Genomic DNA, 24,611 nt, shown 5'->3' with positions numbered 1-24,611 from the left:
CCTAGGCAGGACAATTAAAAATCTCTAGTTAAGAATCTAACGTCCGCTTGGTGCCATATGTAAAAACTAGGACTGGTGTTGTACTTTCAATCTTAATGTTATTTCACACAATTGTCTAAGTTTGTTTCACTTTCATTCTTGTCTTTGATTTTTTTCGTGTTTAAGTGGAATATAACATTGTGTATAAATGTGTTTTTGTAAATGTGGTGTTCTGTAAATGGAAGGCTTCTTTTCTAAGACATGAAAAAATATTTATTTGCTTCACTAATCTAAATAATTTAAAATAAGCTAAATAAAGCAATAAGAACCCTAGAATTTATGGTCTAGGGTATTCCCTTTAAAGTGTGCAAACTAGTCCTTCTGGACACACTCTTTTCTCTTGTATTTACAGTGGTCCAGTCCAGGAGGTTTTAGGACCCGAGCCTTCTTTGCTCTCAATTCTCTTTATCTAGGACACGACAATCTCTGGAGACTGCTGGTCAAGGACTCGGCCAACCTTCAGAAGAAAGACGTGGTAGGAAGTCCCTAATGCTATATTGTCAATGTTCATTACTCTGAGTCCAACTCTTTCTCGTCACAGTCCATTAGTCACTTGTGCCCTTGTGCTCGGCTGTTGTGGGTGCTGCAAGGATACTTTGAAACAACCATTGGCAAAGCCAATGGGTCTCTTATTGGCTGCCAGTCTTTCATCTTTGTCAGAGCTAGTTAGGTGTGGTGTAAGCCAAAACCTTTTGATTTTTGTAACAATTACATTTATGGCATCCTTCATAAAGTGACACTTTCCATCTGTTTTTAAACAGAGAATATTAGCAGCGTATTTGATGAGGCAATGTATATTTGTAAATTTCAAAAATATTAATACCAGAATGCCCAGGCTATTCTTACAGCTGTGGGTGACCCAGAATTGTTCCAAATTGTCACATTTGTCAGTTTGATGAGTGGCGGGTAGTGTAGATACTTGCATTTGCCATCACTAGCAGTGACAGTGGATGATGTAAACTGCTGTTGCCTCCTGAAGTATATACTCTACTGAGCCCTGGGACACACATATTTATTTATTTATTTTACAAATTAAGCACTGGTACCACATAAATGCAACTTAAAAATTAAAACTCCTTATTTATTGAAAATTAAAGTAATACGCAAGCCCACTGAAATATGTGGTAGGAGAGGGTCAAATTATACAGGAGGGTTTAGTAAATTATGCGGCAAGGAAAAACAAATTATGCAGCGTTATGCATCACATTTTGTGATAGTATTACTTTAGTGTTTTGTCATTTTTAAAGTGTCTGGGCATTAGTTGCACCTCATTGCACCGGTTTAACACCCAAATATAGCAATAAGCTACAGAAAGGTGCCCAGTCTTCCTTTGTGAAGGACTTCCCTCTGCACGGCAGCACGTCACAGCGTTTTTACTAACTTTTGAACTTTGAGCTAGAAACAATTCGTTTTTGTTAAAATCTGCAGATTATGCTGCAGATGATGGATTATGTGACAACTGTGGTAAATCTACAATTATGTGAAAATCGCTTGGCTGCACCATTGCATAATTTTATTTATTTATTTTATTTATTTTAAAGGTTTTATATAGCGCTGGCTAGACCTGGAGGTATCAGAGCACTTTACATGAGTATCAGATCATAGTTACAGGTTACATCGTTACAAAGGTTACACAGTTAATAGAGCATGGCAACATAGTTACTTGTAAGGTCGAGATAAACATTGAGCACAAATATGTAAGGGGAAAAGCAAGCAAGGGGAAAGATTCAGGGGAGGGGTAATGAGGGGGAAAAGAGAAGAGGAGGGTGACGGAGACAGCATGGAAAGAGGAGCGGAAGGGCGATGGGGACACAAACCGGTAGACGAGTCAAAGCAACGTCCAAAGTCCAGTAAGCTGTGATCCCAGGGGAAGGGGTATCACTTCTCTATCTCTCTTGCGGGAGGCTCCCTTTACGCAGTGGACTCTCTCAGAGGGGTCTCTGAGACTCCAAGGCCTACATACTGGATCCTTCTCCCAAAAGGGGAGAGGGAGTGCTTTGGCAAGGGGTGCCTTACCATACCTCAGCTGTGAGTGGCTCCCTTGATGCAGTGGACTCTGTCAGCTGGTTCGCTGAGACTCCAGAGTATAAATATAGGATCTTACCCCAACAAGGGGAGAAGGAGTGCTTAGTCAAAGGGCACAAAGGACAGGGGGCTAGGCAGAGTAGCAGGCAAGGTGAGAGATTCAGGGGAGAGGGGATCGGAGCTGGGGAAGTAGACAAAGAGAGAAAAAGTACTAAATGAGAACATATTTAATTGAGTTATTATATAGCGCTGGCTAGACCCGAAGGAAACAGCGTTTTACATGAGGACCAATAATGTTGCAATTTACATCAGTTAAAAGTTACATAAGTATCAAGAAAAGCAGTTAAAGAACATAGGGGACAAGGGGAATGGCGCAGGGAAGGGTAAGGGGATAGGGTAAAGAGGTAGGAGGAAGATAGGACGTAGAGAAGAGGGGAAAATCTGCCCAAGGTCCGGCTGGGTAGGTGATTTGATGTGATGTTCCCATGTAAATGCATCTGTTGTTTAATGTAGTCTTTTAGAAGCTCTTGATCCACGCTGTATAGTTCAGAGGTGCTCACATTGTCGTAATAATATGTGATATTACTTGCATACTTTCCACTGCGTGATCCATCCGAACTGTCAAATTTTCGATATGCATACTGGTAGTGTGAGCATGGGCCTCCACAGCCACGACCTCTGCCACGACTCCGACCCCTGAAACCACCACGCAATGCTCCTTCACTCTCTACACTTGAGGTGTCGTCATGGTCAATCCAGTCTCGACCTTGCTAGTTGTCTGGGAACCATCCATGCCATTCATTCCTCTTCTCCCGCATTTCTCGATGAGATTCTTCTCCTTTGGTTTCATTGCGGATAACAGGATGTCTGTTCTGCTCATTCTAGCGATTGTTCCGTGCAGCAGTTTTCTGCCGAGAGGCCTCAGATTTTACATCAATCTGCAGGGGCACCCACTTATATTTGTTACCTTTTTTTCTGACCAGATTTCTGATTTTCATCATCGCCATCTTTCTCCTCTCCAGATTCGTCACATCTTTCTCTCCTTTCTCCGCCTTCGTCTGTTTCCTCATTAATGGTTTCTTGGACACCTGAGCCTCATTTATGAGGCTGTGCGTCATTTTTACGCCGCTGGTGCGTCACTTTTTGTGACGCACCAGTGGCGTAAAAAATGCGCCTTGTTGCGACATATTTACAAAGTGACGCATCTAGGTAGATGCGTCACTTTGTAAACCCCTGCGCCACCTTATACCTGCGCCAGGTATGATGTATGCAAGAGGGGCGTACCACTCCAGCAAAGCGTCACTTTTGCGCTTACAGATACGTCAGAAAAACTGACGTATCTGTAACTCCTTGCGACATGATGCGTCATACACTAAATATGGCGCATCAGGAATGTCGCAAGGAGTGCGCACTGAGAAGTGACGCATCGCTGCTTTCACGCAGCGGTGCGTCATTTCTCATAAATGAGGCCCCTGAAGTTTAGCAGAGGGCGGAGTACTTTTGTGAGCATTTTCTCCAGGAGTGGGCCAGTTCGTGGCATCCCCAAAATCTCCAACCTTTGTTCCTTTCTTTGGGTGCAGAGGGTTTCAAGGTCTGACCACCAGGGGCTCTGGCGGCTGTTCGTTCACGGTGCCCCCACCGCCCTGCTGCTCGGTCCAGGGGTTGACCCGTGGCGGGGGAGATTCGACAAATTCCCGGCGGGGCACCTCGTCGGCATCGGAAGCTCCTGCCCCTGCTCACTCTGCATACATTAATGTGCCGGTCCAGCGTGACACTGGGAATGATAGTTCTCCTTATAAAAGTAATCATCTTCTGGTCTATCACTGCTGTACCTGGACATATTTGACACTAACATCTAACAGATAAAGGCCTTAACAGCACGCGGGTATCCCAGTGAGAAGGGCATCTCAGACGCCTGATACAGGCTGACATTTCACAGCATTGGACTTACAATGAGAAGGACTGTAAGTACTTCTGCGAGCAATGAGGGAAAAGATCAAACACAGCTGCTGAATAATAAGAAAGTGCATATCACGACTCTACATAGTATTAGCCACGTACTCAAGATAAACCATTTAAAATGAATTGTATACTTTCCAAAAAAATATATACCGGGTCATACATCATTTGCAATATTGTCTTTACCTGGATATTAAGTAAACCATAAGTACATTTAATCATCACACTTTGTCAAACATGGTTTCTATACAAAAAAGAAATGTTGTAGCTGTCTAGAGTCAGCTTTAACAGTTTTGCCAGCCTCCTGTAATCAAAAATTCATATATAAAAAATGTATCCATATGTAGGTATATGGAAGAGCATTGGCCAGCCCTCTACAACTATTGCCTTGCTCAACTATCGTTCACCTTTCGCTTCTGCTTACTGCTGCGTACAGCACAGGACAAGAACTGGCTTTCGTCGACCATTGGCTGTCACGCACTGAAAATGACAACCTTTTTCCTCATCACGTGTTCTTCGCAGCCAGAAAAGTATTCCTTCATGTTACAGTAATTCAAAACTATTATAGGACATTTTCTTTGCACCTAAAATAGTCATATTTTCTTGTGATGTGCATTTAAGCTATCACTGGTTCCAATAACTGTTCTATGTCCATGTACCGCCTACAAAGCACCCATATTGTACTTTTAAAGTTATATGCAATGGCTAATTTTCTTTCAATATAAAGTTTGTATTGCAAGCATATCACCTCCGCATTTCGACGCAAGTAAGATTTTTTTTTTTTGTGACATGTGCTTTCAATAAAGATGAAATGTAGCTATTTCACCAGCTTGTAAAGGTCTGACCTACTGGTAAGGGTAGACACCTTTGAATGCTTTGTTAACCTTTATTACAGAAACATTTTTTAAAAACTGCAGCCTGTGTGTGATCTTGCATGTGCATGTATGGACAGCAGGGTTTTGGTAATAACATTTTCCAAGAATGTAAAAAAAAATGGGAAGGATAATAACCTTGGAGCCAACAACAGACTTATTGGCTTTGCCAATGCTTCTTTTGTCCTGGATTTTGTAAAATGTTGTTCTTAGATGATCTGCCAGGATTTAGACAATATAAAAATAAAATACAAATGTTCTCCAAATGCACACATTGCCGTAGCAGTGCCTGACACTGAATTTAACTATTTTGTATGCAGATGTGCTCCTTGTGAAACAGCAGGATGCCGTCACTCACAGTGAAATTGTTGAAATGGCTAAAGTGCGCTATACATTATCCGGTGCTTAACTTATAAAAGAAAGAATGCCAGTGCCTAGGGCTCTGCTCAGATGCCCATGACCGGTGCAATTACTTGTCGGCGAACCGAACTCTAAGGCTGCGTAGTCCTAAATCCACCACAGGCCTATTTAATCCACTGCCAGACACTCCCGGCCCTTTATCTCTCTCTTGCACACTCTTGTTTTGTGCCTTTGTGATGGGTTTTCTGTCTTTCTCTTCCTCTGTCTTGCAGATTTGAATGATTTTCCCTCTCTTCCTCTCGTGAACTATCCGATGGCTAACAAGAAATGCTGTTGGCCCCCACCAGCTCAAATTAAGCCCTGGCATTACTTAATGCTGTCTGCTGTAATCGATGGAAGAAAAATGTGGGTGACACAATAGAACAATTGATGAAGAGGGCTGGCTGACATCCCTAAACATTTGTTTATAATATGTATAGTTTTAGTCAAATCAAAACGTCTTTGCAAACTCTAGACCTAAGAAATTCTTATGATGAGAACCCAGTCAAAAATATGCCCAGATCAGGGGACAGGATACACATGTAACGTATTTTAAAGAGAAACAGTGCTGCCTGTTTTTCAAATAACGATGAACACTCTTAGGAACATGTTTATGAGGGCCTTGTGTCATGCTAGCACCACACACGCAACATGGTACATGCACGACACAAAACCCCAAGTCAAATTTATGAAGCCCCTCAAAGCCACTTTGTATGGCTTTCAATGTCTTCATAAATATGGAGTAATCAAACGTAGCGCAAATCGCTGCGTTGCCTCACTCTGTGCAACAGATGCGTTCCATGGGCATTGCGGTGGGTGTTCTCATGCAACTCCTGTCCATGGTTTTTGACGGACTGCCACAGTTACAAGCGCTGTTAACGCTGAGAATGCATTATCTTACGCCTCCCCAGGAGAGGCGTAATGAGGAGATATATGCAGCACACAAAGAAAGAGGAAAACACCACTCCGGATTGTTTTTATGCAGAAAGATGCCCCTTCCTGCACACACACAATTCTGCCTCTAACACAGGGACCCTTGCCGCATGTTTGTCGAAACGGCGCTAGCGCAGGTAGATAGGACACGAATGCCCCACATGGGATAGATACGGTGCATTCCCGCCCATTCCCAGTGACGTAGGGCAGCACAGTAGGGGCCAGACGTAGGTCGGCAAATACCGGTCGGTAACGGACGATTTCGGCCGTTATTGACCGGTATTTGCAAATGGAGATGTAGGGGCCTTCAAATATACAGAATCTGTAAATTTACTGATTCGGTAAATTTACCTATTCTGTAAAATACCGAATCGGTAAATATACTGAATCGGTAAATCCAGATGTAGGTGGCACTGAAAACAGTGCCACAGGCCATTACAGATTCGTTATTTACCATGTAATTCTATTGCATGGTAAATAACGAATTCCAGTGTACGTGCACATCTGTGCATGTACACCTGTGCCATGTGGCACACAGACATGCTCTAAGGGCATGTCTGTGTGTCACATGGCACACAAGCCAAAATCAGGGGTGCAACAGGGTGGCAAAGTGACACCCTGTCACCCTTGCAAAATCGGTTATTTTACCGAATCGGTATTTACCGATTCGGTAATTGACATTGATTCCTATGGGCCGGTAGGCCCATAGGAATCAATTGCAATTACCAAATCGGTAAATACTGATTCCGTAAGTTACCGAATCATACAGATTCGGTAAAAATTGCAGAATTTTTACCTACATCTGATTTACCGAATCTAGAATACCGAATCGGTAAAATTCGGGATTCTAGAGTAGGTAAATCAGATTTACCTACATCTGGGCCCTAGTGACTTTCTGCTGTGCCCTGCGCCACCATTCTAGTAAATATAGTGTACGTTTCAACGCGGGAGTAGGCCTTAGTGTAATCAAGGTTACTAGCAAGTAGTCCATGTTGTGAACGTGCCATGGAGCGGTCATTACCCTCGTTAACTCGAGAGCACTTTGATTCAGCAGCACTTTGGGTCGGCTCCGAGGTGCCACCTAACAGCATGGCAGCTCTTCAGGATTATTCGGCGCGTCTGTTAATGAGCGCGCGGCGCGAGGAGGCGCCCGCGGTGCGTCACGCGCTAATGAGGCGCCTCTGCCCGGCGCGCGCCAGTGACAGGCTCCGTTTGCAGCCGCGTGCCCTGTCCCATCAGGGTGCCAGCTCACCAGCCGTCAGATTCAGCACACTGGTGAGTCAGAGAGCGGGCGCGCGTGATCCCTCTGCCGCCAGCCCCCAGCCTCATGCCGTGTGTCTGTCTCACAGATCTGTTGCACAAATGAATAAACAACAATATAAGTTGTTTAGTTTATTATTATTGCAACAGAACTACTTACACTAACAAAGTGCTTTTAAATAGCGCTTCCATAGCACTATAGCCGTTTTGTAGTGCTATAAATAAAATGCGTTAATGTTACCCGATTTAGTCATGTGTATTACACAACAGAAACTCTGCGGCCCAAGTAAAGTATTCAAAAAAGGAAAATGTGATTTGCGGCTTGGGAATGATCGCTTGTTCAGGCGAATGGATATTTTATTTACTAGCTTTCAGAAGAAAATAGGTCCCTCTGGCGCGGGTGTCATAAAACCGAAGCAAATTTCTGCCTGTATGGAGAAAGAGGATTCTGACTGCAAATTGCAAATGTGTAAAGAAAAAATGTAACACTTGCAGGCAGATTTGATCAAAACTGGGGCAGTTGGAGAAGTGTTAACGTGTGCCTCTTAGTGTCGGCGGCTTGAAGAGGTAGCTGGAATACAATCTGTTGCATCGTGCACACAGATTCACCACGCGAGGCCCACTCCTGAGCGAGCCAAAGAGGGGCTACCTTCGTGGATGTCCCAGTTTGTGTAGGCAGTTACGGGGACTCTGTGCACGTATTCCAGGAACTATATTTTACTAGGAGCGCCCTGTCCCTGTGTGTGCCACGGCGCACCTTCAATGAGGTGTGTCGGGCTTAGACACGGACAGTGCGCCCTATTACATATAATGCACTGTCCCAGGACAGCCGGGAACTCAAACCTGCGGGAGAGAAGGGGGGGGGGGGGGGGGGGGGGGTGGAGGTTTACAGGTTAGTGGTAGACAGAGCAGCTTAGATATTCTGATTTCCAAATCCCCGGTAGGATTACAGAGCCTCCTTGATAGCTTCCAATCCTTGTGTGAGTTTTGGGGACTAAAAATTAACACTGAAAAGACCAAATATTTGGTCTTGAATCCCCCGAAAAAGCATGGTCGGCCACCTGTATTAAATACGGTGTCCTTGGAAAGGGTCAAGGAGTTTGATTATTTGGGGATCCGCCTCTCTGACACCATGAGATGGAATTGTCATCTCCAAAAGATGTTACTGAGTCATAAAAGGGTGGTGGGGGCCCTGCTCAAAGAACAGCGATTATCGACTTCCAAACCTATCGCCCCGGTATTAGACATCTATAAGGCGAGAGGAGTCAGTGTGGCGCTCTATGGAGCAGAACTCTGGGGAGCCCAGAATGTGGACCAGCTATCCTGCGCAGAGAACAAGTTCCTGAAGGACTTAATGGGTCTCCCGTATAACACCCCCACCTTACCCCTACTCTTAGACATGGGTTGCCGCCCTATTAAAGACCAGGCCAGATTACGACCCCTCCTTCTTTGGGACCGCTTGTGGAGAGTCCCTGAACTTGTTAGTTATGCGGAAGGGCTAAAGGAGGTCCTATCGATGTCTGGTTGGTCTAAAATAGGACGGTTGAGGGATGTCAAGCATCTGCTTGGAGAGTTGGGTTTTGGAGATTCTTGGTAGTCCATGTCTGCACCCCCCAAGGCTGTAATAAAAAAAGCATATTGGGAGTGGGTTATGAATAAGAGAAATACTGATCCTAATCTGTGTAGATCAACCAGATAATTTTTAATAGTAAAGGAGGTAACCCTACGTGAATCCTATCTCGATGTTATATCAAAACCTCGAGATAGAGCTCTATATTTTAAATTCAGAATAGGAGTACTTCCCTTGGGTGAACTGACTGCCCGCTGGAAGATCCCGGCACAGACCACCAAACTTTGTTCTTTTTCTACTTTTGGGATTGAGTCGGTCCCCCATTTTTTATTTGAATGCCCTGCCTATAAAGCTCCTCGCCATAGGTGGCTTAAACCTTTTTGTAAAGAGCTGGGTACCAGACACTATAGTGAGGCCTTGCGAATTTTGAAATCTGATACACGGCCCCTATTTGTCTGTGGTTTGGCGAAGTTTTTAAGCTGAGCATGGTTAATCAGATCAAAAAGGCTTATGTATATTGTTTAATTTTCAGTCACTAAGTCTGACTATTTTATATCATTTATTGGTGCCATTTGTTTTCTATATTGTAAGATTGCATTTTTATGAATTGGCCCTTTTATCTTTTTATAATGTCTATGTATTGCTTTTAAAGATATGTTGTATATCGAAATAAAGCCAATTTTGAATGACTGGCTTAGATAGTGCTTTAAATGGGAGAAGGGAAGGGAAGGAGGGAATGAAAGGGGCGAGAACAGAACAGAACCCAATCCACCCCAAGTCAATCCAACCCAAATTGATTGGGGTGGTCTTTAGGAGCGTGGCTGCATGGCAGGCATTTAACAAAATCAGCATTTTCTTCTTCCAGGTAAATTGCCCCAGTGCCCTTCCACCAAGTTCAGCTCATATTACAGGGCGAAGTTGGTAGTTTATTGAAGCTTCATGTAGCGCAAAGTTGGCCAGAGGACATTAAAGCCCTTTGCATGAGAAGCAGACATTTTACATGACAGTATACTTTTTGATTTTATGGCACGGGGATATGAACTGATTTGCCCAGAAGCACAGGATGTTGAGCCAGTGCTGGGATTTGACCTCTGCATGCCATAAATACAAAGCAACAAGTATGCTTTCATGTAGAACATGGAGAAGTTCACGGGAATAACCACAAGGGGAAAATGCTGAGAAATGCGGGTATTGTATTGTAATTGTAATTGTAATTGCATTTATATAGCGCTTACTACTCCTGACGAGGCGTCGAAGCGCTCTTTCGGCAGGCAGTACGCTACTCCGGGGCCCATTGAGGATTAGTGTTGAATTAGTATAGTGAAACATGCAAGTACATTTTAAACCGTTGCATGCTTGTGACGGAACCGCTCTGTCACAAGCCAGGGGTGAGCTGTGCTTGTGACGGAATGGTTCCGTCACGGCCCGCTCGCCGCGCCTGCGCGGCGCGAATTCCGCGCCTGCGCTGACTGATTATTGGGCGGACGGGTTCGTGACGGAACCGTTCCGTCACAAGCACAGCTCGCCCCCGCGAGCCGTGACGGAGCGGTTCGGTCAGAAGCATGGAACCGCCGCGAGACCCCACCCCCCCTTAGCGCTGCAGCGAATAGCCGCCGCAGCGAAGGGGTTAAGTGGTGGATAGGTTAGTCAGTTATTTGGATTTGGAATGATAGCAGAAGAATAGAGGAGAAAAAAAAGTTTGTATTTATATAGCGCTTGTTACCAGTGATGGGGTGTTGAAACATGCTATTCAGGAAGTCCATAAAGGATTAGTGGGGAATTAATATGGTGAAATATGAACGTAATTTCAGTGGTGGATATTAGTCAGTTATTTGGAGTGACAAGGTTAGCAGAGGGATAAAAGGGGAAGAAAGGTTTGCATTCATATAGCAGTTGTTACCCCTGATGGATGTTCAAGAGCTTTTCTGGCGAGTAGCACGCCACTCCTGAACTCATAAAGGATTAGTATTGAAAATTAGTATAGTAAAATTTGAAGTAATTTGAGTAGTGGATTATGTTTTTCAGTTATTTGGGTAGCGAAGGGTAGGTGGCGGGATAGTGAAGGGAAAGAGGTTTGTATTTATATAGCGCCCGCTTCCCCTGATGGGGATTTGAAGCGCAAGTAGCACGCTACTCTGGAACCCATCAGGATTAGTGTTGAATTAGTATGGTGAAGCATGAAAGTAATTTTAGTGGTGGATATGTTAGTCAGTTATTTGGATTGAGAAGGGTTGGGGAGGGGTAGGAAAGAGAGAAGAGTTTAGAAAGGCCTGCTACGGGGGATCGGTATAGTAAGAGGTGTAAGATGATGCAAGGAGGGGTAGAGTAGGAGAGAGTCCAGAAAGGGCCACTCTGGGGCTCATAGTAGTGGCATGGGGCCTGGGGTCAAATGAGAGAGTGGATGTTGAGAATATACTGATCGAAGTATAGGCTGAGAAACAGGGAAGTGCACTGGAAATGCTAAACCAGAAGAAAGTGACAAATATATATCCACAAGGACATTGAAAGTATATAGATGCATAATGGGAGGTACGTATATTGGGCAGCATTTCTGGTCCTGGTCCTGAACAGTCTCTAACAGGCTCAAACAGGCAACTGCCCTTGTCCTCTTTGCCCTTAACAGGCTCAAACAGGCAACTGCCCTGACCCTCTACAGCCCCAGAAATCAGGCGGCCCAGTCAGCCAATGGGAACCCCAGCCCCAACACTATCTAATCACACCAGCCCCAACAATCTAGAACCAATAGGAGACCAGGACCACACAGCCAATCTTAACCCCAGTCCAAGGACCCAATCAGGCCAAAAACCCTAATCTCTACATTCAACAGAGCACCTAGCCCCACCAGTAGTCCCAACCCAAGTCCAAGCAACCAATGGCACAGGAAGCCCCCCTCCCCATCTCCAATAGAAAGCCTAACCCCACTCCCACAACCAGTCCAGCAACCAATCACACCAGAACCCCAATCGCTACCTCCAACAAAAAAAATCTAACCCTAGCCCCAGTCCCACCCAAGTCCCAACACCCAATAACAGGAAACGCTAGTCCCTTCTTCAAACAGAAATCCCAACCCCAGCCCCAACCCTACATTGACTGAATCACAGACCCAGAAACCAATCAGAACGCCCAAATACCCAACCAATGAGGACACCAACCCTAATCCAATAGAAACATCTGACACAACCACCAATCAGTGTACACATGCACCAAACATTATCGAACCACACATGGTCCCAGCGACCTCAGACAAGGCCTGCTGGCCAGGGAGCTGGAAGCTGCCCCTCCTGCTCAGAATCTCCTAGGAGACAGACAGGCCCAATCCACACCCCCGGACCGCTGCAGGTAAAGGCCTCACCAACTTGAAATCCAACAATACTGTTTGAACAGAACTCCACTCCCTCTACTGGCCAAAAAACTAAGGGCACAGTCCCTAGTAAACACAGCCCAAACAGATCACAGAAGCACCCTCTGATGCAGAACATCCCTGCTGCTGGGGGGTGGGGGGGGGGGGGAGAGGCAGGGGAACTGGTCTCACTGGCCCGTGAACACAAAATGATGGCTGAGTGTGCACTGTTCCAACACACAGTTCTCAGCAGAGAGCAAAGGAGAAATTTGGAGGGAAAACTGAAAGTCATCAGCAATGAGAGGGAAAAACTACAGAGTTTGGACTTCAAATCCCACAATTCAACACGTTAAATGGAAGCAATCATTGGAAGGAAAAACACAAGTTTAAAACACAAAACAGGTGATAAAATATCCAATCACTGGCTGGTTAAAACGACAATTGTTAAACTAACAACCACAGGCAAAGACAGAAATCGCAGAAAGAGAAAAACGTTTTTTTTTAAACTTTTGTTTTGGGGAAGAGACAGCACTAGTCTGCCTCCTTACCACTTCCTGGACTCTGCTCACTGCAATCTGGGGCACAGGGAGGCTGCAACCCACTGACTCCCTAGGCAGATGTTATCACCACTAAGAAGACATTTTGATGGTCAAAAGCCTGAGTGGACTGTTTTGGAGCAGCCCCAATGGAGCGCACATCTGAAAGGAAAGGACTAGGTTGAGGACCAGCACATACTCCCAGCAGCGCCTTTTATTATGGCCTCGTTGAAGATCTCTTACAAATCTATGTACGATAGGGGATTTGAAGAGATGGCTGATCTGGCAGCTGCAGAAAGATAACCTTTCAATGTGTCCAAAGCAGAGCCCTTCTGAGCTATGGTAAGGATAAACATGAAAAGCTGGCAAAAGGGGTGCAGATAGAGGGCCAACAGGTTTCTCTGTACACCATGCCACAAACTTGCTCCAATAGCAGGTGAGGCATATACAGTCTTTGTAGAGAGAACCCTGACTGCCAAGGTAACATTGCAGACTTTTGGCAGGAAGTCAAAAGGGGTTGCTGCTCAATCGGCACTCATGAAGGTGCAGCATGTTTGGCTGCAGCAACTAAAGATCTTCCCAAAGAGGCAGCCTGATCAGAGGGGACCATGTTCAACAGCTCGTGGTACCAGACTCTCACGCCAGAGCCACAATAACATTGGGCCCAGTCGTTCTTGAACTTGATCCCTGGGCAGGAGGGGTATTGGTGGCAAAGTGTACTGTACAAGAGGTCGCGGCTCCACTCTAGACTAAGTGTCTCTGAGTGAGAGCTGCCCTGGAGACGTCGGCTGTCAAAACTGCTGACATTGCATGTCCGTGGCAGAGGCAGACATATCTAACCAAGGATCTCCTCGCTCTCCCAAGAGACCTTGCGCCACCTCAGGATGGAGACCGTGTGACTCGCTAGGCACTGATGGCTAAGTTTGTCTGCTCTGGGGTTCAGAGAGCCCACCATGTGTTGATCCACTAGGGATATACCCTGGTCTTCCATCCATGTCTAGAGCTGCAGAGCGTATGGATGGAGTCCACAACCCCACTCGCCCTGTTTGTTGTAATAACACATAGTGATGGTGTTGTACGTGAACATCTGTACCAGCCCCCCCCCCCCTCCCCTGATTAAAGGAAGAAGGGCTATTAATTCCAGGTGAGTTGCCCAAAGCTCCAGCTGACTGGTCTCTGTCAGAATCTAGGCTCTTAATCGGAGTCCACTGAGCTCCACCTCTCAGATGGCCACCCCGGCCCAAGAGTGACACTTCTGGCACTACAGTCAGCTCTGTTTTATCAAGGGAGAAGGGTCTGCTACTGAGCCAATCTCAATTAGCCACCATTGCAGATCTTTCGAAGTTCCCTCCGAGATCTGGACCATGTCTGAGATTCTCCTGATGCAGCGCCCACGAACTTCAGGTCCCACTGCAGAGCTCACGTACGCTAATGAGCATGAGGTCCAACAACCTTAAGATCATTCTCACACAAATCCAGGATAGAAGTTTAAACATTGATACACTAACCTGAATATCATGGACTTGCCACTTGGGAGGAAAGGAAACAAGCATTTTCAATGCAATAGGCCTTGCATTTGAGATATTGTCAATGTTATTTATTTGTTTGTGTTTTGAAAACCTGAAAGTTGTGCACAACCATGCACTTTGTACTTATAGTCCTAGTTTAAAGCAACTGCACTGTCGTTCACAGCGCAGGTAGCATCCAGCCAGCACTGCAAAGGGGGGTAGGAGGTACAGAGATCCCAAGAGGCGGGTGCAGTGAGTGACTGGATCCTACTGCAATGATTGCCTGTGGGGGGCAATGGACCCTCCTCTTTCCTTTTCAGAGGACATTCTTGGGGAGAGGACTGCCTGTGCACCACCTCTTTGTCGCACAAAGCTTGCACGCCTTCTGACAGCCTCGTTGCCACTGCATCCATGACACAGCGTGGGCGCGGCAGAAAAGTGTATCCCCCACTTGCGAGGGGCTACATCCCTCTCTGCCCATCATTATATGACCATGCAATACTACAGTACCCCGGGGATCAATCAATTACATTTGTAGAGCGCACAGCTGCCTCAAAAGAAGCGTCCCGGCGCTAGCAGATAAGCTGAACCCTACTGTGGGCAAATGGAGGGCACTTAGCACTAGACCTCATTAAAGAGGAACGCCTTCAGCGCCTTTTTGAAGAAGGACTCAAAGGGCCAAGCATAAACTAACAGCGAGTGAGGTCCAGAGTTCAGCCGCAAGAAAGGAGAAGGATCTGCCGCCTTTTCTGGCTTTGAGGACTTTTGGGACTTGTAGCAGCCTGAGAATGTTGGATCTTAAAGAGCTACACTGGCGATAAGGTTTAAGTCTTTTTCTTAAGTAGGGGGCTCCTTGCAAGGCTAAAGATCTAACAGCCAATGTTAGAGCTTTGAATTGATATGTTTCATCACCGGCCGCCGCTGTAGGCGCTTCACAGGAGGAGAAATTGATTGCCGGCGAGGAATATTCAGGCTCAGTCTTGCTGCAGAATTCTGCACAATCTGCAACCTCTGAATCCAATAGGCCGGAAGGCCCAGATCAAGACTCCTCCCAGAGTCCAGTCTAGAAGTTACAACCTTGTCAACAACAGTTGTTTGCGTATATTCAGGGGATGTATGTCGTTACAACGCATACTTTTACAAAGCATACCTTTACAGCGCATTTTTTACACCGCAACATCCATTACAACGCATTCCGTTACAACACATGCCATTACAACGAATTCTTTAAAACTACCTTTACAACGCATTCCACTACAACGCATACTACGTTTACAACGCATACCATTACATTGCATGTATGGTAAGTATTGGATAGTGTAGGGGTAAAAATTACTATTCTAACTCCAGAGGGTGCAACAGTAGGGTAAGTGTTGGATAGTGTAGGGGTAAAAATTACTATTCTAACTCCAGGGGGAGCAACAGTAGGGCAAGTGTTGGATAGTGTAGGAATGCGTTGTAATGGTATGCGTTGTAATGACTGCGTTGTAATGATATGCGTTGTAGTGGTATGCATTGTAGTGACATGCGTTGTAATGGTTGCGTTTTAATGGCATGCGTTGTAATGGATGTTGCGTTGTAATGGATGTTGCGTTTTAAAGGTAGTGCGTTGTAAAAGTTGCGTTGTAAGTGTTGTTTCCCATATTCAGGCAGTGGCGTAGCGGAAGTTTAAGGGGCCCCCCAGCAATGTACACGGAGGGGCCCCCACTTTGCATTTTATCCAGAGCGCTCAGACCTGAGTACTGTGCTGAGGGGGCCCCCTGCAGCTGGGCCCCCTAACCCGTACCGTGGGGGATGCAGGGGCCTGTGTTACGCCCCTGTATTCAGGAACCAAATGCAACATTTTTTAAAGCATTTTAAGTATAGCAAAATACATCACTTTGCTTAATTTGGGTTAGAAAGGAAACATTAGCATCACATTTTATTCCCAGGCTTCTAGCAATTAATGCAAATGCCAGGAGGAGGGCCGAGTTCATCTGGCAACCATCTTCGTGAATCAGGCAAGCACTAAGACCCACAAATGAGAATTTTGCTTTTATCTGAGTTTAATTTAAGAAAATGTGAATTTATCCCCCCCCCACTCCACATAAACATTGCTTAAAGGTTGAGAGGGCCTCATCTTTATGATCCTCAAAACGCAAAAGAAGTTGGGTGTCATCTGCATAAGACATTTCTTTTATGCCCCAATATGCATTTAACTTGGACGATGGTTCCAAGTATGATTTACATAGGGTAGGGCCAAAGGCTGAGACCTGCCGTACTCCATAACCAAGCAGTTTCAAAGCAGATGTAAACGGAGGAAGATACATCACCTGAGATCTGCCCTCAAGGAATGATTTTAGCCAAGCATGGCCTGACCGTGAATACCGCCAATCTTACCATTTCCATAAGGAGGGGATGAAAGACACTCAACGACGGCTGCTAAATCAAGCATGGCTGCCATAGCAGAGCAACCCGGATCAAGACCTCCATTGATAAATTCTGTAACTTCCAACAAAGCGGATTCAGTACTAGAGCCCGGTCGGAAGCCAGATTGGGAACCAAGTAGCAGATTATTAGATTGCAAGACCGGAGTTAACTACCTGTTGAGCAAAGTCTCCACAATTTTAAAAGCAGCAGGTAGGAGTAAGATTGGTCTAAAATTGCTTAGCATCGTAGTACAAGCCTGGGGTTTTTTTTTTATAAGGGAAGCAGGAAAGCCTGTTTCCAACAACAGGGGAAAAAGATCAGATTCTAGGGAATTGTTCAGAATTTTATTGAGTACTGGATTGACAATGGAAGAGATAAGATTTAAAATGAACGGCGGACAGGGATCCGGATGCAGGAAAAGGGCACATATGCCCGTTCTGCCTGAGGGGCACGGTATGTAATACAGCCCCAGACCTTCAACTGCAGTGTTCCAGTTTCCGTTTGGTATGTAATGGGAGTGCTGCAAGCCATGGTAGAAGGTGTTCTCTGCCTATTGCTGTCACCTCAATCCACATGTGCAGGGCACATTGTTACCAGTGCCAAACCATTCCCAGCTCTGTTAGTCCAACGGATTCAATGGAAGATGGAACAGAAAGAAGGCACAGATGTAAAAGCCTGCTTTACATTCAGGGGGTTCCACTCTCTGCTCTTGGCCTAGCCATTTAGCAGCAAATAAGGGGCTGGAAAAGATTCAAGCCCTATGATGGTTTTAAGGGGAAGCGGGGGTGTCAAATACTCTAACACGGACAATGTCACCCCTCATCAAAGAAACAGAGAGTGCACTAACAGTAACTTTTATAATAATACAACAAAGACCGGCAAGCAGAGCTTGAAGTGAGGCACCTAGCATGGGAATGGAAACCTGTGCCAATATCTTTTGCCACCAAAGAGTGTTTTGCTATGTATATTTTGAATGCGCCCTATTAGCTGTGAGGATATCCTTGAGCTTTCACAGTTGTGTGTGAGATATACTCAAAGAGTCAGGACATTAGCTTCTTGCGGAATTCAATGGTGGTGGCTGGTATGGTACAGGGGTGGCGGGCACGAGGGTAAAAAAATTCACTTATCTGATTGCTGCCTCTCTCCCACGTCATGTCTCCTCACAGGCTCCCTTCAGCCAATCACAATGCTGCAGTGCAGTGCTGTGATTGGTGTGAGTGCCATGGTTCGGTGCTCAGATGGGAATGGGAGCCTGGGCATGTTCTCCACCCAGACTGTAAGGCAGCCTGCGTGGAGGACATGTGAAGTGCGTATGATGTATCGGGCCGCCCAAAGAGTCATGTGCACTTTAGAGTGCAGCAACCACTCCTCCTCCCAGACATCAGCGGAGCCAAGGCCTGTCCCGCTCGCCTAACCTGACGATACTGAAAATAAAGGGATACTGACTTCAGTTATTATCATTTTCTTTTTTCTTTTACACCGCTCGTCAGCAGTGGAGTGACGCTCCTCCGCCTTCGCGGAGCCACCACTGGAATACCGGAAGAGAGGAGGAGACTCTAATGTAGTGTGGGAGTTTGTTTCATGCTTTAGGAGTGATGTATGAGAAGTCTCGACCTCCTTACCTCCTTTTGTGTATGTGTGGTGCATGTGCTAGTGAGAGTCCGGCTGAGCATGGGTGCTTGGAGTTGAGGGACATGTATGCAGCTATTCTGGGAGACTTGGTCTGTGTTGTGCAGTGCTTTGCATGAGTGGGTGAGATGCTTGAACTGTGCGCGCTTGTGTATCGGGAACCAGTAGAGTTCCCTCAGGTCAGGTGTGATGCGAGCTCAGTGTGGGAGATTGAGGACGAAGATGGCAGCTGTGATTTGGAACTCCTACATAGCAAGCCCGGTACAGGCAGCAATATCAACGGAATTGAAGGGTAACAAGTTGTGTACATGCAAGCAAGGGATTCAAGCCATTATTTATGGCATCAAAGAATAAGAAACTCTTACAAAGCAATCAAGATACATGATCAAATATCTAAGCCATGGAAGAGTAGGAGACTGCTACACAGTAAGCAAGGTATCTGAGACATTATGTATTGCATCAAAGAGAAAGAAACTCTTACAAAGCAGCCTTGGGACAAGTGACAATAAATACAGCCTTGAAGAGTAACAAACTTCTACACAAGAAAGGGACTTCGGTGAATATCTAAGACATTGAAAGGTAAGAAACTGACACAACAAGCAATGAATTGAGCTAAAATCCATGCCATCCAAAAGTAAGAAACTCTTGGACAACAAGCACAGTGTATGAGCCGATACCTAAGATGTACAACACTTAGAAACAAACAATGTACATTAGCCAATACCTATGCCATCAAAGAATAAGAAACTATTACACAGAAGTCAAAGTACATAAGCTAATATATCTGAGCCACTCAAAGAGAAAGAAACTCTTACATAGCAAACAAGCTACACAAGCCAATATCTATGGCATTGAACAGAACTGAAGTTCTATTGGAATTGGAATTTCTTCTGCATGGTATACATGTGTGTGTACCTCTGCTCTCAGTGCTCAACTGCAAGTGAATCTGGTATCCCAACCTTTTGTTTGGCACTGCAACCCTACTAATCTAGCATGTGTGCAGAGGCTGAGGCATGTCCTGTGTAATATGACTTTCAGAACCTCTTCTGTGAGTTGGAGAGGCACCTAAACATGCCCTCAGACTCTCAGAGCTGACCAGGGCTTACAGTTCTTGTCCTGCATTAGACACATACTGGTGGTGGCAATGTGCAGGCTTTTGTCATCCTTCTTCTTGATCAGACCTTTTTTGATGTTTCAGAAAGGAGTTCCAACTACTGAGACCACTTGTGTAAAGTTCCGGTTTAATGTGAGTTCATGACCTTGCACTCACTTCCCAGGTACTTCTTAAGTGTGTGTATGTGCAGTGATTGTTTAGTACATGTGTTGTCTTAAGACTCTGAGTACTAGCACCAATGGTATTCACTTTGGGTGGTCCCTGATTTAGTTTTGTATAAGATTGAGGATAAGGTTAGCTTCCCCAGAGAGTGCAAGTGCATTGGCTTGTTTTCTGTGCCTGGAGAGTGGAGCCCTAGACACTGAAATGAGGGAGAATGGAGGCACAGCTGCCCGTAGAATTTAAATAAGGTCCTTCTCAGCCAAGGACTGCTGATTAATTCTGTCTGAGCACTGCCATTTGGTAAATAGTAGGTAGGACTGGTGGGCGAGGTCAGCAGTTTCTGTTGCTAAAGGTGAGAAAATTTCTAGGCAGGTCCTGGACTTTAGTTTTTCCTTGATTGCTGCATCCGAAAGGCTGATGATAGCCAAACTCAGGGACTTCCTTCCGGGCAGACTTGTATTGGTCACTTGGAACAAGCATCCTACCTACCTGCTGTGAGATCCATCACTTTGCAGAAAGGCTGTGACCTGCAAGACAGCCAGATAATGACATTTGAAAGAGTTCCACTATCAAACAAGTTCCCACGCCTTAGGCCGACACTCCACATCCACTGCCTGGAAAATGAGTATAAAAGTGGAACCACAACCACCCCACTTTGTTCCAGCTCTATGTTCTTGACCAAGGAAGGGAGTGTTCCACAGAGTACGCTACAAACTGCTGTGAGACCTGCACTTGGGTCTGCCTGACTGCTAGTTTCACATAAGTGAGAGGGAATGATCTGACATCTTCAACTTGCTGGAGAACCTGCGGGTCTGCAATAGCCTAAAAGTCTACTTGCCTTTCCACTCAAAGAGGGAAGGAGAGTGGCTGATCCTGCAGGAAGAGAGACTGTCCAGGAAGTGACCCACAGCATGTTTCCTGCATGAAGAACACCCAGAAAAACATACTCGCAGTTGGAAATTTGCACTTTCTTCAGGATCATCCCAGATTTTTGCCTTCTGTAGAGGAACCTGTCTTGTTGGCATTAGGACTCTGTACTGTGTACCCCAGCGTACCAGGAGTAAAGTGTTTGTGCTCTCTCCTCCAAACATGGTAAATTTGGCATCCACCATTGGCACATTTAATTTATTTACTATAAATTATACATTTATTTATACCGGGTATTGTTGGTATCTAGAGCCTGTAAATTAAATGCCACAAGTTGACTGCAGAGCTCCTAATGCCAACGACTACAGTAGCATTAAAAATCTTGCCTCATACCGAACCACTATTTCAACTTGGCAAAATAAACCTTTTCCAGGACTAAGCCTTCCTTGTTATTACTTATAAGTCACCCCTAGGATAGGATCTAAATGCGCAAGGGGCAGGGTGCATGGTATTTAAAAAGTTGGTTGTGTATTAGGTTTCACATGTCCTGGCAGTGAAAAGTCTCCAAAGGTGTTTTTCGCTGTAGGAAGGCTGCCTCTGCCACAGAAAGCGCTGAGTTATATTATAACTCCTTATATTGCATAATTCAGTTTGGGACTAGCTGTTAAATTGATTCAAGGACTCGTTCGAACAGGAATGTAAAATCCTAATAGTCAAATCAGATTTTAAATTACCATATTGAAATTGCTACTAAAATAAAGTTGTAATTTTCCTACCTAAGCTAAATGTGCCTTTCTGCCAGTGTCCAGGGGCACCTTACTGTTAATTACTTTCCTGTGGTGTGATATGCATTCCTCACAGACAGTGGACAAAGGGCCTTGGTTTGGATAGGGAAGGTTCTCCTGACAGGATTGCTAAGGAGGAGCTGTGCCCGGATTGCACTACACAGGGTAGCCCTTCCTAACTTCAAAAGAAGCCTTCCTTTTTACTGGCAGATGCAGCTCACACCTGAGTCTGCATTTCTCTTTTTTCACTATTCTGGTTGGAGCCAAATCCAGAGAAAGGGTAGAACTGAACAGAACCAGTTTCAGAGTTAGACAAAGGGCTGTCTACGCCCACCGGCTTGCACTGGGCATAAAATTGGCATTCCCAGACCCTGAAATCAGAACATTCCAGGACCTGTGAAGACTCAGAATAAGGACTACCCAGCTTTCTGAAGCATGAAGGAAGAATGGACCTAGTTTCTTTGCACCAAGGAACCCAGTAGTGACTCCAACAGTCAATTGTCTGACCTTCTGTGTGAACAGCAGGGGTATAAACAAATTCCAGAGGTGCTTCCTGTTTCCCAGCTGACCAGACTCAACTGGACCTTACCTGGTTTGGTCTATATTGGCCTCTGTGGGGATGAGTCCTGACTGCCAAGTGTCACCCTTGAAGGTCATGGACCCTTGGCTGGAATCAGAGAACACTTCTCCCTACATAACTGGAGGTTTCATTGATCGGACACAGAGTCCCGCAGAGCTGTGCAGCCGCTCACCAGAGGTGTCATCGGATCAAACATCAACTGGCGTAAAGCCCAGTAAACCCATGCCACTCAGGTCCTGACCTGAAGCCTCAATGAATCCAATGCTGTGTAAAGCAGAGCCGTTCCCTACAGCTCCTCAGCGAAGGCTTCACCGGATCCGGCACCGAGTGACGCAGAACGCCTCAGAGCTGCGCAGCTCCCGGCCGAAGGCCTCACTGGATGCAAAGCAGAGAGATCCAGGACGATGCAGATCCCTTTGTATCCTAACGGAGGACTTAGTTCCAAAAAATACTCAGTCCAGATAACACAAAAAAGTCCCACTCTGAAGATTCGTTTCAGAAAACTTTATTCATGAGTCCATTATATCACATGTGTACGAAGTGATACTGAAAAACACCCATGTGATGTGATAATGAAAACATTAAAAGTGTTTCGAAAGCCCTCTTTTTTAAAATCACTTCATATAAGTGGCATTAAATACAATGCCCATCCAATGTCTCATGTCCCATTTCACTTGCAATTATTTCAAAAGGAGTGGATCAATTGTATTTTAAATTGGACTTTATAGTCACTTCTAGTAGCTGTTTTTTTACTCTCTGTAGCTGTTTTTTTTATCTCTTTTATCTCTTCATAATGGGTATGAAGATATTTGCACTAATCGGCTTGCACGGTAGCACACACAGTCCTGGCATCTAATTCAGGAGGTCAAACTTCCAGCAGGATGAACTTGGTCCTGTACCTGGCCTGCGCTCCATCGTGGTTGGCCTAAACATGTGACTTTGTCCCAGTCTGGCACTACCTGATACCTGCAGGTGGCACTTTAGCATTTTAGTGTTATTTTAAAACTTATAACCCTTCTATTGAGCATATTTTTGTCATTTTAATGTCATTTTATTTATTAACATTAATTCTATTTTCTAGTTTTTTAGGTCGAGCTGGAGAAAGCAATGCGAAGCATTGCATCCAGCTCGACAACTAATGTTGCCCGCCTCCTGGGAATCTGAGACAGGGGTCAGGCACGCGCGGCGATTGGTATCTGTGGACGCGCACGTCCAGGCCGGCGCCGTGCACATCTCCTGCCTCAGATTCCCTGAAGTGCGCGAACACACACATACACACATGCACACACACGCAGGCAGGCACATACACACACACACACATGCGCGCGCATGCACACACACGGCAGGCACACACACGCAGGCACACTCCCTCCCCCTTACCTTACCAGGCTCGCACCATGTGGAACACGCCGGGCTTTGCTCCTCTGCCAGGCCAGCACGAAGCGGGATTCTCCCCTTAGGCATGGGAGCCCCACAGTCTCCCCGCTGGTCTTCACCCGGGCCCCCTCCTGGGACCCCGGACTTCAGCTGTGGCACTTCGCTAAAATCGCTTTGACTCTGGGCTCACTCCTCAAAACGAAACTTAGGAATGGCGCGCATGCGCAGGCAGCCCCCACCCTCCCACTCCTCACAGCCCAGATACTGAGCTTGTTTAGTAATGTTTTTTACCACGTACTGTCCAATCAATATGTCACTTGCATGCCCATTATTAAGGCCTGCGCGGACACAATTCCCCCCCCATGCACCTCCCCCCAGGTCTACACAGGTTCAGGGACGGCTCCTGTGATGCACAACTCCCAGTCAGAGGTGTGCGATGGTCCACGCGAAGGCACAGACACCCCAGGAGTTTCTGTTCCACAAAACTGGTGCAGGGGTGGGTGTCCGTCATCAAGCACAAGGACCACAGCGCAATGTACGGCTTGTTGCGTGGTCCCTTGTTTGTGCACTGCTGCGGTGTGTGCCCGTGCAGTGCTGGTCTCAGCACTGCCCGAGGATTGTTAGTATCGGGCGGGGAGTTGTGCAGCTGGTTTAATAGTAGTGATCACCACTATGTGAGGGCATTATGTCAGAGCTCTTCCTACTATGCACAGAGTCACTGAGCCTGACGGAAGAAACATTCTCTCCCAGCCCCAGCAAGGCCCGCAGGCAGGTTACCATCTACAGGGTGTGGGTTCAAATGTCAGCGCGCTCTCCTGTTGCCCAAGTGTTAAATACCAGGCTGCGCACCCGGCCAGAAGGCTTCGACTTGTTTTCCTTGCTTTGGTACTTGCTGCCACAGGTTTTTGATGGCTAGTAAGGGTTAAAAACACCAGCAGACAAATAAACTAATTTGAACTGGACGAGTTAATCGGACACGGAATCGGGAAACATTAGAGCCCTGTAAAATCCCCAAAGATCCCATTTTCTGAATAACAGCTCTTCTATTTACAAGACAAATGAGTAAATGATCTGTGGTAAGAGTGAGGTATGCCTCTAATCTTCTGATTGCTTTTTGGAAACTGAAGATGTTAATTAGTGCTAATTTGCCTTCGTAGCAAAGGAAAATAAAGTGTTTTCAAAAGCAGTACTCAGTACTCAGTTACCCTTCATTGAAGCATTTACAATTTAGCAGATACAGGGATAAC

The 24,611-nt window shown here is 45.7% G+C and overlaps 1 protein-coding gene and 1 pseudogene across 2 annotated transcripts in view; both read right to left on the bottom strand.

Annotated features, from left to right (window-relative positions):
* RAP1GAP2 (RAP1 GTPase activating protein 2) overlaps positions 1-24,611 on the bottom strand; it is a 1,533,685-nt gene that overhangs the window by 657,898 nt on the left and 851,176 nt on the right. The gene's annotated exons all lie outside the window — the stretch shown is intronic.
* On the bottom strand, positions 575-22,902 carry LOC147729637 (la-related protein 1-like; annotated as a pseudogene).

The sequence above is a fragment of the Lissotriton vulgaris genome, chromosome 2_1 (assembly GCF_964263255.1).
Source record: "Lissotriton vulgaris chromosome 2_1, aLisVul1.2, whole genome shotgun sequence".
Classification (NCBI taxonomy): domain Eukaryota; kingdom Metazoa; phylum Chordata; class Amphibia; order Caudata; family Salamandridae; genus Lissotriton; species Lissotriton vulgaris.
This window is presented reverse-complemented; position numbering and strand designations above follow the sequence as displayed.